The sequence below is a fragment of the Bombus vancouverensis genome, chromosome 16 (genome assembly GCF_051014615.1).
Source record: "Bombus vancouverensis nearcticus chromosome 16, iyBomVanc1_principal, whole genome shotgun sequence".
NCBI classification, from domain to species: domain Eukaryota; kingdom Metazoa; phylum Arthropoda; class Insecta; order Hymenoptera; family Apidae; genus Bombus; species Bombus vancouverensis.
Window position 1 is genome coordinate 10,617,105 of NC_134926.1, and position 15,896 is coordinate 10,633,000.

The window sequence follows — 15,896 nt, forward strand, 5'->3', positions numbered from 1 at the left end:
AAAGGTTACTATATTTTGGATATTTTACATCATTTTACATAATTTTACATAATTTTACATAATTTTACATAATTTTACACATCACCTATATTCTCCGTATTTTTGCATCTCCAAGTTTCACCTAAACACATAAAAATCCGCAGTCTATTAATAACAATTAAAAATTCAGGGATACCGTCGTATGTTATAACAACGTTCTCGTTTGTGATTTAATTACCATGAAATTTGGCTTCTGTTACCGGTCGAATCAATAATGGCCGATCGTAATTTGGCGATGATTACAAATGAAACACAATGCTCGCGATACGAATTCGCGATAATGTTTTGCATTTACGGGAGGAAATAACGGGATGGTTTGTAATAATTCATCAAGATTAATCAAGCTCGGGGCTCGCCTGCAGCCCGGTTTATTTACAATTCGCGAGTTCGAGCTTTCATTAAAATTCGTAGGCTCGGCACACGCGAGGATCGCGACAAAACGGAAAACTCGTTTCGACTAGTAACAGCTCGCTGTGCGTGGCTATTGTTTCGAATCTATTCCTGAATTTACAAATGTCATTTCGGCTGTATAACGTGATTCCAGCCGGAAGATGGACAATGAAAACGTCGTTTGCCAGGTTTGGCATCGCTGTCGTGCGTTATCCGCTTTTCCAGGGTATATTGTGAGTTCTAATTGCGTTACTAGTACCACGATTATGACGTTCATTGCTGCTATCTTTGTTGCTATTACAACCGCCGTAACATACTGCTCTCGAGCCGCAAAATATCGAAATTCAAATCGAAGAATTTCAATCCTCCCTTCTTCGGCAGAATTTTATCAGGCAAATAGATAACTTTATTTTCCTGTCCTTCGGTCTTGAAAAAGGCTGGCACGTGGCTCTGTACCTACAAATTCGACATACACATACATCGATATCGTGTCTTTCGCGCAATTACGACACTCAAGCCGGAAAAGTTTGCTGCTTTGTAATTGTTGCACGACGATCGTGCGTTCGTTGTACAACAGCTTTGGAACGCAGCTAGACACGCGTTGATTTCGATATCGATATTCGGCGTGAGCACATGGAAGAGAAGAAGAAACGTTACGAACGACAAGATGGAAACAATGCAATCTCGAACACACGCGAATCAGCGTGAATGCGTACGACAAGCAGCAAAATCATCTATACTTTCGTTTGATCGATGGTTTATCATCGAGTCAATTAGGCGCACGAGGAACGGATCAAGTCGCGAAAATTGGAGGCCGTTGAGACAGTTAAAATTAGCTTCCCCGAGCATTTCCTTCCTCGTTCTTGTTCCTCGTCATCTTCCATTCTTTCTCTCTTTCAACTTCGCTGCGCTCTTCTATGAGTCATTCTGTCTTTCCCCTGTTCGCACGATCTACAATTTCTCCCCTCTGCTTTTACCCAGAATCGATTAACTCTTCCCTCGTTACCGCGTCCGAATCTCGCCAACGTCCATCGATCCCTTCCTCGGATACCCTGCTCTCGCCACGTATGTACAATATTATAAATAACAAAATCTTGTAAAAACAGGTACTAATTTTACGAATAAGGTAAAAAATATTTATAAATATATAGTAAATATATTTAAAAAATATCAACGTACGAAAGATGCTAATTCGTTCGAACAAATCGAAAGGAAAAAGCTCCGACGTCTCTTCTTCGCCCCCTAAAAATTAAATAAATCTCAGCAGACAGAGCCGAGCGAAAGCCGAAAAACCTTTCGAAAAAGAAAGACGGAAATGACAAAAAGAAGAAAGAAAAAAGACACGTAGATGGCACCCAGTAGTCGGGCGTGTTAATTGCTGGCGCGAGGGGTGGCTGAACGATTTCAATTATTCCCATCCCTGAACCGTCGATCCTTTCGTCCCCTGTTCACAGATCTTGTTCACCGAGGTGGAAACGCGTCGGGGGACGGAAAAAGTTCCGAGATTTTAATTAGAAGGCTCTCTGGTGATCGCGTCGAAGATCAGAGTCACGGTACAAGGGTCGTCGCGTCGATGTCGGCGACAATCCGCGGGGGTGCAATATACGGAGACCGCCTCTGGCTGAATTCGCTCGTTTTATGCGTGTACTTTGTATCAGAAACGCTTGCAGGTGTCACGTATATACATGCACGTACACGAAGTGTCGAAAACGAAGAAAGAAACGAGGATGCTAAAAAGTGGCCATTTCTAGACCTGCTTGCGAACGAAATAATCTGAAAACGTTATCCTCGTAACCGTGAATAGGATGGAAACAGAAAGCTGCCACGTTTTCGCCTCCGCGCTCGTCTCTTTCAACTTTTCTAAAAAAAAAATAGCCATTTTTTAAGATAGGCCTTCACACTTAGTTATAGAAATGGGCAATTCTACGAATAGTTTCGAAACTTGCAAATTTAATTTACTTTTCTCAATTTATTAATTTTACTTACTAACTTTAACTTTCATGGGACAAAGGATTTATAAAATTTGACTTCTTCGAGGAGTAAAAATGAACATGGAAAGACCAAACCGAAAGAAATTCTTCCGACGATCATTTTCCCACCACTCCTCCTCCAAACTCCTTCCAAATTTTCGAACGCAACAAATACATCACACATCTGAAAACTGCCGTACAATTGGCAAAAGTAGCGAAATTACGTGGATAGAAAACGGAGGGGGTAGAGTGGAAAACAGAAATTGTTCCGTTCGTAGTGGAGCGTAGTGGGGGAAATAGCGAGGATGGCTGAGGGGCGGTGAGAGAGCGAGAAAGAGAGAGAGAGAGAGAGAGAGAGCTTTCGGTGGGGTTGGAACGACAAAACGAGGCTGTGCAGGCTGGCCTGTGCGTGGAAATTTTCCCCACCTGTTGCCAAACAATTCCCATGGAAACGAAGTTATGGCCACGGTTTCCGCCAGATAAATACCGCGTGCATGCGCTCGCGCTCGACTACGGGACGACAACGTTCCCCTCTCTGACAAAGGGCCACCTGTCGCGATTGTTTGCGATCGTAGTGACTGAATTTCCGAAACAGGGATCGCTAATGTACCTAACTAATATACGCCAAAGTACCCCCCTCCCCCCAACACTTACGCGCATCTTTTACGAACGCATTTTGTGCGTCACGAGAACCATTTTGAAATTATATCGGTAATATTAGGAAACTATCGCGATCGCGTTGATGCATTCATAGACTCGTATAGTTTCATTCTTGTTTCCATCCTTATTCCATTGGCAACTCTTATTCCACTTGAAATCAGTTTGAAAATGTATACGCAAGTTACAAGATCACGACAGTATTTAAACATTGTTCGGTACGTAGACTTTAAATCGTACGAAATCTTGATCAAATGTCGTTGCAGATGTATCGGGCCGACAGTACGTGTCTTACGACGTCTTTCTACAGCAACCGACCACTTATGCGAATATTCGAGAAACTTGGGAGAAAATGATGCGTTTATGAGACTCAATATCGTTGGGAAAGTACACTACCAGCTAACTTTGTACAGGGTAAATGAATCTCGATGCTCGGTCAAATCACGCTTAACTTTTATTATAGGCTTTACGTGGCTATTCGTGCCGTATACTAATTTCTTACTAAATACACGTCCGCGATAAATGACTCGTAACTCTTTGTCTTTCTAGTAAAGATAGATAGGCAAGATCTTTAGAGTAAACAACAAATGCTAGTATTTAACAACTGAGAAGAAACAAAGAATTAGGAACAAAAAGGGGGGATAAATATTTACGGGAAAGTGACAACCGGGAGGATGAGTCGAAACCGGTAAAACAATTTCGTTTTGCGAACGGGTAACGCCGTTTCCTCTTCGACGAGGTTGGCAAACGAATCGCCTGGTGGTTGATTCTCTGGGGTGCAATCGGTTATTTAGAATTTCACCGGCAACACGGCCCCATCGATTTCCCAATCGTACGCCAGTCCATCTCTTTCCTTCTTTTTTTCTCCACCGCGTTAACCGTTAATTCTACGATCGTTTGCGAATTAGAATGCCAACAGCGTCGATCCAAATGAAAAGAAAAAATTAGCCATGCGTCGAACAGACGAGAGAAGATACAAGCCGCAATTTCAAAAGATCGCGCGTATCACGCAATTTTCCTTTGCTGCCTAAATTCGCCGTAAGGGGCGGCGAGATTGGCCTTCGAAAATCCAGCTATTTTTCTATTTTGCGTTATACAAACCGTAAAAAATTGAAAAAATGTTTCCACATAAAAGTCGTTCCTTTTAATTAAGACCGTCCTTTGGTAAAAAGAACTTGCCGATGTTACGGCGAGCTATAACGAGAAATAGTTGGACTTTCGGGAGTTTATTTTGGGTTAAGGATCCTCCCTTGCGAGCAGACTATAGATTACGTCTGAGAAAAGAAAGCAATTATTAAAACGACTCGCATCGCTTACCGCTAAACTGAGAATTCGAATTAACGTTGTCCTTGTTTTTCAAGTTACAGACTGAAATATAAGTCGACGGATAACAGAACGAAGGGTCTTCCATTTCGTTCGTGCGTCGTGGCAGAAAGGGAATTTTATTACAATTCTTCTGCCACATCGTGGAAAATCCTTTATTTAGCAATCTTTATAAAAGGACCTCCGTTTTGTACACGTATTCTATCGTAATTTTACCGAAATTTATCACAGTTCCCTGTACCACAAAAACACAAGATAAGAGATTCTTTATTTGAGGCTTTTTCCGCGGGGAAGGATTTTTCAAAGAAGTTTAAGGAAGTTGAAATAATGCATTTATAAGGTAACTTCACGAAGAACGATAATTATCTTTTCTCTATGAGAATTTCCCTATTTCGAATTTATGTTAAATATTTCTATTTGGATTTAACCACCGTTCAGTTGTACTCCGATTGTGAAAGCTATGAATATTCTTTCTCCGTGAATCGAAAGAGTTACGACGAGACTCATAGAAGAAGTCTCTGCAAAATATTTTTGGAAATAGAACAAAAGTATCTCTGTTCCTCTTCGCCCCTCCAAAAATGTCTTTTAACGAATAACGATGGCAGTGTAACCGCCAAATTTACTCTCACCTTTGTATTATATATAAATACTATATAAAATTATATATTATATTATATAAAAAAGAACGATCTTTAACTTCAAACGCGACAACCCGATAAAATCTAACTACAAAAGATATTTCTTTCGGAATAAACCAACTCAGTATCCGAAATAAGAAAAATACAAAATATCGAAATAACAATATGTCAAAGAGATGCCCGACTCTCCCACGCTACACGGCATCGCACAAAGTCTAGCGATACCCGAGCATCATCCGTTGCAAAAAATATCCCGAAGAAAACAGACGCGTGGAAAGATTTGGTCATAGACGTGGACGAGAAGCTGACAACGTGGCCGTCGGAGAGCGGAAATATCGGCTCCGAAACGAGAAAGGCGAGGAGAAAGCAAGCATCCCATCCCGGGTGTCGTGATGGCACCTTGGCTATTTTCACGGGGCAATTTCGTGTGGCGTTCGACGGCCGGGCTAATTAAATGTTTCGAAACGGGTCGCGCCAGGGAACGTAATAAAAGGGTGGCGTAATAGAGCGTAATTAAAAAACGGCATTACCATGGCGTTATTAGCGTAACGCGAGAAAAGAGCCGCGCTAATTAACGACAATTAATTAACCTACAGCGGCCGAATTAAACAACCCACGGAATTTTTGACGATACGTTGTTAACGCTCTCCGTTCGAAAATAAAATAATTCGCTTTAATCTTTTTATTTCGTTTTTGCTCGTTTTTAATGCTCCAACTTTTCATCGTATCGTCCCGTAAGTAACGTCGTTTGTTGACTCCAACCTTCGATAAAAGAAATTCGTTATTTTAGTTTGAAACGACCGGCGTTTTCTACCACCTTTTTCCATTTTTCAACTATCTTCTCGATCGCATTTTCAAAAAATCGTCAAAAAATTGAGGTTTTGAATTTGAAGGACTCGCTCGGTGCTGATTCTATTCGATCACCATCGTCGAATTTTCTGCCGGTTAAAAACCACCTTTGACGTTTCCTCGCATTTACGACACGTTCGTCGTATAGTCGACAAATGCTTTTGAAAAAAAACAAAATCTGATCGCTTCGAACGCACGTTACACAGACGCGCTGTATCGAGAGAATACTCTTTAAGAAACAAAGGGAAAAGTACGTACGAACGCATCAGCGAAACACGATGCCGCGCGTTTATCTACAGTAAGATGAAACACAACGTTTCCTACGACTCGATACCTCTTCGTTTAAAATCGATATCGTCTTTCAGCCACTATATACCGATCTATTACGTACACCGTAGATTCGAACGAAGGTTTAATTAATTAACGAACGTTTGGATAACGTTCGAAATTCCCTCTTTGCATTGTAGTCGTTTACCGGCGACTGGTAATCTACTAATTCTTATAGCGAAACTTTTTTCATTTTGATCGCACGCGTTACGACGATCGATTTTAATTCTCAGGCTTATGACCTAATTTGTCCTCGTGTTTGAGTACTCGAGCTAGTTTTTACGCGCCAGGATCATTAGAGGGACAATTCTTCTTCATGGACACTGGAAGGGTCATGTTTATGGTGATATACGCGAATATGCTCGGTCAGACCCTCCGTCGATCCCTTAACGGCAGGGATTCTTACGAAACTTTTAGCCTTAACTCACCAACTCGCCGCGAAAAGTCTTTGGGTTCCTCAGGAAACGGGGAGCAAACTCACCTGAAACACAGAAAAGGGAAAAAGTTAGAATCCACTGGGAACTGTATGCAAAATAGCGTACCAATAACTAATTTTCGTTTTTCCAAAGAATTTCAACAGATTTCAATGCATGACGATTTTACTTGGATTCGTTGCTTTGAATATTTCCTAAATAGCGAGTGAAAATTCTATTCCGATCAACGAAATGCGATCGAGATACTACTCGTATCGTCTTACTATTGCGCGTTATGTCGTTTAAAGTATCATACTGTAAAACCATATTATTTGCAGTTTCGTAACACCCAAATAAATTTCACGATTTCTGAAATCGTCGAAGCGTCTAGAGAGAGGAGCAACGGTGAAAGAACTAAATAGACAGAATGTTAATCGAAAGGGGGGTAAAACGGTGCGACATCGATGTCGCCGGGCGCCATTACACGCGCGTAACAGGTGCCGAAATTTCCGGCGCGTGTTTTATCAAAACCAGGGCCAGCCTGGTGTCAACGGGTGTCGCGAACGTGCCGCAAGAAGCAGCCGCCGCACGTGCGTCAGCCTGTTAAATAAAACGCGATGAAAATCTCCGGCCAACCGGAATTCGCCGTTCAGAGTCGACAGTACGGCCACGCTCGCTGTTCATTATTCATCAGACGTTCGGTATTAACCAATAAATAATAACGAACGAAATAACAACGAAAAATATTGCGAATAATACGTAAAACTACGATGCGTTGACAAGCGAATGGAGTCAAATTTCGATGAATCTTTCATTGGCAATAATTTTTAAATGAAATAGAAAGACGGCAGTCTTTCCAATATATATATATATAGTCATTTATTAATACCTGGAAATTATGTACTTGGAACATCGGAAAGACGTCGGGACGCTGCGTAAAATTCGAGCCTTCTCAACCGCATTTTTTATTATCATTGTCACACGTTTCAGGGAGTACGTTCGCTATCGTTTTTGGAACAACGTCTTTTGGTTGCTCGATTGCGTTTGCTTCGTTTTCCACGCTCTATTTTTAAGGAAATTCCATAGAGAGACAGAGAGAGACAGAGAGAGAGAGAGATTCGGTGCAATTACATCAGGCCACCTAGGCGATCGGTCATTAAGAGTTACCTTTTACCATAAAACGATTGCGAAAACGAAAGAAAAAACTATGCACACGCAGAATAGCGTCACTGAAATTAGCCAGTCGCGTGTCTTTCCGCCCCGTATTTGTAATCTTGGGTTACTTGGGAAATTCGTAGCACATTTAACATCGTATTGGAAGATTATTTATCATAAAAATTTCGGGCTATAAATTCTGAGATACATCGCGTAAATTCTCTTTCAATTTCGTTGTAAGATTTCTGTACAACAGAACGTGACGTAAGAGCCATAATGCATATCATCATACGTATATACCAAATTCTCTTCCCTCAAAAAAATTCGATTTCTTCGACTTAACCTCCGTCATCGCTGCTTTCCCCTTTATCCCCGAGCACACGTAGAATACAATAAAGTGTAGGATACAAAATATAAAACATTGTGCAAAATAACGCGTAATTTATAACACACCCTAACAATCATAATGCACATCACCCCCCATTATACCTAAAAAAAAAAAACTCCCAACTTCCTCAATCCCTAAACAACATCTTCCGCCGATTATTATCTCCAGCGTCGGCAACCCCTTTCCGAAAACTTCCACCCCGAGCAATTCACCCCGAAATCTACAGGCCACAAAGCAACCCGGCCATTACCCTAACGAGCAACCACGTCAGAACGCCCTCGGAGGAAAGAAAAACGAGTCTTCGTTCCCCAACCGAAAACCGTCAGACAAGACGGGGTAACTAGAAGAACAGAGTGAAAAGAAGAAGAACTTGCGCACACTTTGTACCCCTCCTAGCCGGAAGCGTTCCCTTTGTCCCGCGCGCACACGCTGCCAGGACAATTTCCTCCTTTTCCCCGAACTACAGTGGCTGGAAGAAGTATTTGCTCCTAAGTACTCTTATTTTTCAACCAGGCGTCCTTTTGATCAGCCACTATATTTAATTTCCGCGATATCAAATCCTTGCAGTTATACGAAAACGATATTTTCATCTTTGCGAATGTTTCGAGTTGGAATTTTTATTCGAAATAGGCTGGTTTACGTAGGGGCCAGTTTTTAAGACGCGCGAAAGCTTCCTAATATACAGGAGACGAGAGAAAGTTCAAACGCGAGCGCTGCCACGAATACGGAATTTTAAAAAACAGAATCGCATTTGACGAGGGCGGTGAATAAATATAACGCGGAGTCCAGAACGCACGGTGCATATACACAAATTTACTTGGCAACTTTAAACTTTCTCCCGTCAGATACTTGGTATGCAAATACTTTTTGCAGCCACTGTACAGAGGGTGGTGGTAGCTTCGACAGTCTACGAGACGTCGAGCAAGTCGTCGAGGAGATGGCGAGGACGTACAGAGACCAGAGGGCGAGTCACGGGCAATGGCAAGTTGTCGTAGGTGAAAGCTGCAACTTTAACCTTCGACTCCAGTTTCTGCGTGACGCTGTACGTAGAAAGACGGGCGATACGAGGATGAAACGAGGATGGAAAGCCGAAGCACGAGTTTTATTCGCTACGAGGTAGAGCGGAGTATGATAAAATTGTACGGAGTAAGTTAAAAATTCGGAAATTTATTATTCGGATTATGTCTAAATGACCACAAATAAATCAAACATCGGCGATTCAAAGCCGAATCGAACGAAGAGAGATTAAGATATCCGCGTTTTATTCTCCGCTGCAGTCTCGCTAGCGTTGGCTATCGGACGTAACCCCGACGTCTCTATTCTTCGTCTCAAAGACGTAACCTAAAATTCGCGAGATTGAAACGCTGGGCGACATTCACAACGGAAGGCCGCGAAACACAGGGAGACAAATTTTCGCAAGTTCCGGCCGTATTAACGTAATTCGCGTCGGCGGCAGCCTTTTTAATTAAAAGTACCGCACCGCCATTATCTCGCCAACTTATAATCGCGCCTATCCATCCCCACCCACTGCCCCTTTAACGCTACCTTTCATGCAAGTCGGCCTCTATTCGCCGCTCTCGGGTCCGTAATGAGTAATAATTCATATTTCTCTACCGTCGGTAGGCCACGGAAGAAAATACAACGAGATTGTCCGCGTTTACCGCTCGTATAATATGGATCCTTGAATCGGCCCCGGATCCAACCGCCAGCTTGTCTCGAAACTTCAATTCCCGAACGAACCCACCGGTGTTTTCACGTGGCCAGTGCACGATTATCAATTATCGGAATACGCTCTTCCGCTTTTTCCTCTCTCCCTTTTGCAAGACGAGCGTAGATTTTGAAGGGTAGAGTAATTTATCAAAAAACTGTGTTAGTATTTTTTTCGCGATTAGGACGCGAAGATCGGTACAGAATTAGGGAAAATCGCTTCGCGTTACTCTTGAAAATACGGACGGAATTTTATTAATTTTGTTACAAGTTGTCATACGATGGTTTGGCGAGCGACGAACGGAGAGGAAAAAAGAATGACTTCTTCGAGTAAAACATTCTTCGTTTTCTCAAAATCACCGATAGTCAACCTGTCCTAGACGCGTGTCTCTGACGATGAAAGGATCTACGTCGCAACATAGAAAGAAATAAGAAAGATTCTTCGTTTTCTCGCAATCGTAACGATCAAGCTGTCTCGCTCGTCTCTTCGAACGTGAAAAAAGCATGGTACAACCCGTACGACGATTAACGTGCTAAGAAGCACGGAATATGACAAAGACACTTTATTACAATACACGATAAATTTAGCTTCTTTACCGTAGCATGAAATTAGAAACTATAGTAGAAACTTACGAATTGAAAGAGCTGTCGGCTTAGGCGCGTGTTACGCCAGAGAAGTACTTTAATAGAAACTGAAACTCGTTGAAAAATGACAAATCGATCGTTTTAGTAAAAAGTAGTTCTCCAGTGTAGCGATTCTGGTGATGATACAAAGGAAGAAACGTCATCCGAAATATCGCAAACACTCGGATTTGACTTTTAAACTCCACTCGTTCGCGTTCCATCCACGGATAACTATGATAACCATACACGTTAAGTTAAGCATAAGCCAAGCAACGCGCCTTATCGACAAAATTCCAATGTCAACTAACCGAAGTAATCGCAATTGGAGCTGCTGACTCCAGCGGCCGTAAGGAGGAATTGAATAAAATCGTTCGAAGGACAAGACCGTTCTTCGAAGAAGAAAAAGATCGGCAAGAGCGAAGCACAGAGGACGAAGAAAGAGAAGGTGGTCGTGTCTCGAATGGAGGGGACACGGCTGGTCGTAAGAAAATTTGCATACCGATGAGTTTGCAACCTGGCCAATGAAGTTTCAATTTATTCATAACCGTCAACCTTTTGAAGATTCGTTATTAACTGTATGCCAGATGTAATCCCGCAGGAAACTACGGAGGCGGCAAAATATGGAGATGGCTACTAAGAAAAGGGAGACCGGCGAATTGTAAATTGGAAGTTTGTTCGTCGACTATACGATTTACGTCTGTCAACTATGCTAAATCCAGCATATCTAAAGTTAGATTTCTTGCGTGATTTCTTTCCTTCCGCTATCTACGTGCATTAAGCAAGTACATATTTTCGGGATTTAAAGATTTCGCGAGAGAACGACGTCTTCGAAAGAGGCGGCACTTTTGAACTTTTTTCCGATCGATTCCACGGCAAACAGAGGTTCTTCGTTTCTCTGGCCACGAGAGGATAAAGTAGAATGCTTGTTCGCTCGCTGGCGGTAAGGAAGCGCCCGAAGAAAGAGAAATTCCGTACCGACTTGGAGCACTTTTTTTCGGGAAACCAATTCCTTGGTTTGCCTTCGAGAGGCAACGTACCGGATAAGAATTGTTTTCGTAATTACGAAATATACTCCGATATTTATAAAGACTTTTCGTTTTTACATTTTTAAATATTCAATTTTGAATATTATAATAACAGTAATAATAATAATAATAATAATAATAATAATAATAATAATAATAATAATAATAACAACAACAACGATAATAATAAATAAAATTGAGAACAGAGATTAAAAATTCCAAACGGTAACTTAAAATTCTAATCCATTAAACGACACATTTACGTTGAAGTATCTGGGATGGCTTATCTGATAAGATGATGTAAAATATCCTCGGTAACTTAATATAATATGAAACCGAAAATACAGGAAGAACGAAGAAGAAAGAAAATCGATGAAAAAGGAGCAGCTTGGTGAAAAAAGAGAGGTTGAGAGAAATGGAAAACAAGGAATGGATCTTAGAGACGAAAAGGGAGCAACAGGAGAGAAATTGGCGCGGAGAGCGTGGTTTCATGGGAAAAGGGGATTGATGTAAGAGGCGTGAGTCGCACGGTGGCGGAAATTTAGCATAAAATTACATAAGAATGGCGGGCGGTTAACGAGAGGCGACCCGACTGGACGGGACACCGGGATGCGCCGATTGTAATTCAAATCGCGACTTAGTATGTGACGGTGTACACTCTGCGGCAAAAGTACAGGCTCTAATTAAACAAAAATTCTTCGCTACATTAGACCGTCTAATATGCGATATCGTTGTTTGACATCGATAGCGGCACAACTTAAAAACGTAAAAAATTTCAGCGAAAGGACTTTTTAGAACGTACATTTTTTAATTTTTTTTAGTCGTGCCATTTATCGACCCCAAATACGGGCGCGTAATTCCTAAAACTAATAGCACCAAAAAACCGAACGAACGAACGAACGAAGAATCGAAAAGAAATAAAATAGAAATTAAATCAACCGAAGAATCGAAAAAGATTTAAATGGTCATATTGAAAGATTAATCTGCGATACTTCCTGCTGTCAAAATGGAAATTCTTTCTTTTTTGCCTTTTTTCTTTTCCCTTTTTTTTTTTTTTTTTTTTAAGCTTTGGACACGGTGCCACGGAAAGTTACGAACAAAGATAGTAAAGATCTGGCTGCCTACGTTCCCATAACGCGATGGGGAGTTTAGATAGTCCGGAGATAATCACCGGACTCGGCAGCTTGCCGAGAACAATGGAGACTACGAAATCCCTCTATTGGAACTGGTAGAGCACTCGCCTTGACCTTCGCTGGTCAATGTTTTACTTACAATCGCGCGTACTAGGTTGAGAGTGTCGGGACCAACGACGATGTGATTGTCCTCTGGCGAAGGACACGCCGGATGTTGGTGCATCGCGCGGGAAAATCGTACATTTACTTGCGATTAAATAGTTAACTCTCTCGATTGGTATCGATCGATCGTAGACAGGATTCAGAATTTAGAAAATTTCGATCGACGCGCATATCGGTAGAACCGAGGTTCTACATTCAAATATCTACGTGTTAACTTGCAGACGCCAAATTTCGAGTCTGAAATTCCACGTTCAATTTCCGAAATCGCACTTTCGATCGTCAAATGTCCACGTTTAATTCGCAAATTTCAGTCTTCGATTTATAAATCCCAAATTCCAAGCGTTCCAAACTTTAAAAGCTCAATTGCAAATATTCCAAATGCCGATTCCCAAACTCTCGAGATGATAATTCCTTCTCCTACGATTCATCCAATCTACCTAATATCTACGCGAATAAAGTTAAGTAAAGCTGGCAGTCCATAAATAACGGGGCGAAACAATGCGCGCGATTTTCTCAAAAGGGACAGGCGTAACGCGACGCGTCAGGGCAGACAATGGACGACGAACACGAAGCCATAAAGCTTGTACACTGGGCTCTCGCTGCCACTTGTTGGAGGACTGCCATATGTCGAGCGACGAACGTGCACCGGCAAACTTATGTCTGTGTTCTCTGGCTCTTGTCCTGCACCGAACAAAAAGCCTGGCCACTGATTAACTATCGCCTCGTGAACGTCTTGTTTCGACCTGTGTCCTTCTCTGTGTTCGCCAATAATCTCGCGACTAACGATCGCTGTAGAGAACACGCGATTCCTTTGATTCCATTAAGCGTCTTTCGATTCGATCTTTCTTCGTTCCACTCGTATTTCCATGAAATAAGAACGAAACAGGGAATTATCAACGATACACGGCGGTTAAGTACGTATTTTCTCGAAGAATCTTAATCTTAATAATAACGTGACTTTTATAAGAATCGAAATGCTCGTGCAAAAAGTGTCTTTTTAAAGGTCCTTTAACGAAATCGACGTGCTTGGTATCGAAACACCGTCTCATAGCAAAGTTACTCCTACACCTAAAGGTCAATGACTTCTCATTTTCCTAGTCGTTACACGATCTTTCCACGGAAACGGAGCGTTCCGCGTCGAAAGGTCGTTCCAGAGCGGAATTACTCGTACAAAGGTCGATAGATCGCGCGATGTTTCTATTTCGTAGCGAGATTGTCCTAATAAAAATCCGGTTCATCTATCTCTCATAAAAATCATTACGATTCTTCGACAGAAACAAAGTACTTTACATGGAAATGCAGAGTTACTCGCTTAAAGGTGCAATTCCGATTTTTGTAGAGAAGGAAAGCGTCGTTTCTCGCGTGAAAAAGTCGTTCCATGATAAAATTACACCTACAGGGACGCGATTCTTCTATTTTCTATAGAAGCCGGAATAATACGCTTTACGTGGAAAATCGATCTCGTATGAAAATCGTCGTTTTTGGCGCGAAGAATCGTTTGATTTCACGTGTAGCGAAATAGGATGAGAGTCACGGAGGCAACGAAGGTCGGATTCGGACGGCGAGGATGTACGGCAGCAGTGCGTGTACCAACGAGTAATTTCATGGCAAGACGTGACCGGACTCGCGAATCCAAGCTGGAAGCGTGGGTCCAATTGACCCGGCGCGGCGGCTCCAACCGGCTAATTGCCAATTGTCGGGCGACGTTGCCGTTCTCCACGAGAATTTGCCTGACACCTACTGCCAGTCGCCGCGTCACCACCCTTTTACCAGTTAAAAGGGATCGATGCACTTTTAAATGGGTCAAACTGCCCTACTCTCGAATCCACTCTGGACGAATGAATTTTTTCCTATTCTCTGGCGGTTTAGGGTAATCGATTTGGAAAATCATTGAGAGAATAATAACGAAAAGAAAATGGAATATCGTAAAATACAACGAAACGGTCGACACACAAACTGTTCGTAATTTGAAAAACGAATATCAAATCGGATGTATATCGAGGCGGGCATTCACAGTAACGTTGAAGAAATAACCCGAAGAACGTAAAAATGCACGCGTTTGATTTTTTTTAACAAAAGATACATATTATAATTTACACCGGATAGATTTCGTACGAAAGCACATTTAGTGGGCTGTTTTGAGAAAACACGATTCGAACCTGTTACTCAACCTGACGTATATGTATAAATAAGTCTACTACGCTGTTCTAGCGTGACCAGTATTCTCCGAGAGGTAAATGACCAGCATTAATTCACGAAATCCATTCCACGTGAACCTACGATTCACCTAAAACCCACTTCAATAATAAAAACGCTTGAGAGCAAACGCGAACGTAGTTTCCGAGAGCATACGCGGATGGCATACGACAATCGACTTTCCGTAGGAAATAGTATTTTCGTCGCGGATGCCGCGCACAGCGGGGACAGTGGATAAATAAATTTCCGGCCGCGCTATTTCTGCCACGCGGCGCGAGTAAATAATTCTCGCGGCGCGGCGGGCCGCGAATGTTAGCCGTAAAAACCTATTCTTGGTGGATCGACCAGCCCACCCTGCGCCCATTCTTCCGCGTGAAATTCTCTAGCAACATCGTTCACCGAGCTTTAACCATTGTTGTTGCTTCGCGTGTTGCGTGCCAATTTGCTGGAGATTCTTCCGATTGGAACGCGACCAGCCCAGTTTCGCTCTTTCTGCTACAGGCCTTTATTCCCACATTTCTCCTCGGATTAGGTTTGTTGCCTGGCGCGATCTTTACCGTGGCTACGATTATCGTTCGTTAAGCTTGGAATTTCCACCAACTTTTGCCTACTCGTATATCATACGAAATCAATGTTCGTTATTTAAGCCGATAGTTCGATAGACGATACGTATAATATTTAGTAGGCAATAAAGCGGCGGTTACAGCACGATAGTGATGGACACGTCATTCGTGAAGCCTCTTGTCGAACGGAACAGTTATATCCAATGATATATTTCGGTCGGTTCTTTCCAACGAAAGAAATGACTGATTAGTCTTCGGGTCAAGCTTCGTCGTTCAACCGATACGTATGTGCTAGTGTGTAAAGTCATTCATCATAGCTGCGTGAACTATCTAACGG

At 42.1% G+C, this 15,896-nt stretch overlaps 1 protein-coding gene across 14 annotated transcripts in view; it reads right to left on the reverse strand.

Annotated features, from left to right (window-relative positions):
• heph (polypyrimidine tract-binding protein 1 heph) overlaps positions 1–15,896 on the reverse strand; it is a 435,707-nt gene that overhangs the window by 292,673 nt on the left and 127,138 nt on the right. The window contains exon 2 of one of the 14 annotated variants that reach the window (XM_076625714.1): positions 6,622–6,674. The exons of the other annotated variants lie outside the window; for them this stretch is intronic. The gene's annotated coding sequence lies outside the window, so the exon portion shown is untranslated. The remainder of the gene's footprint in view (positions 1–6,621; positions 6,675–15,896) is intronic. 14 annotated transcript variants of the gene reach the window in all.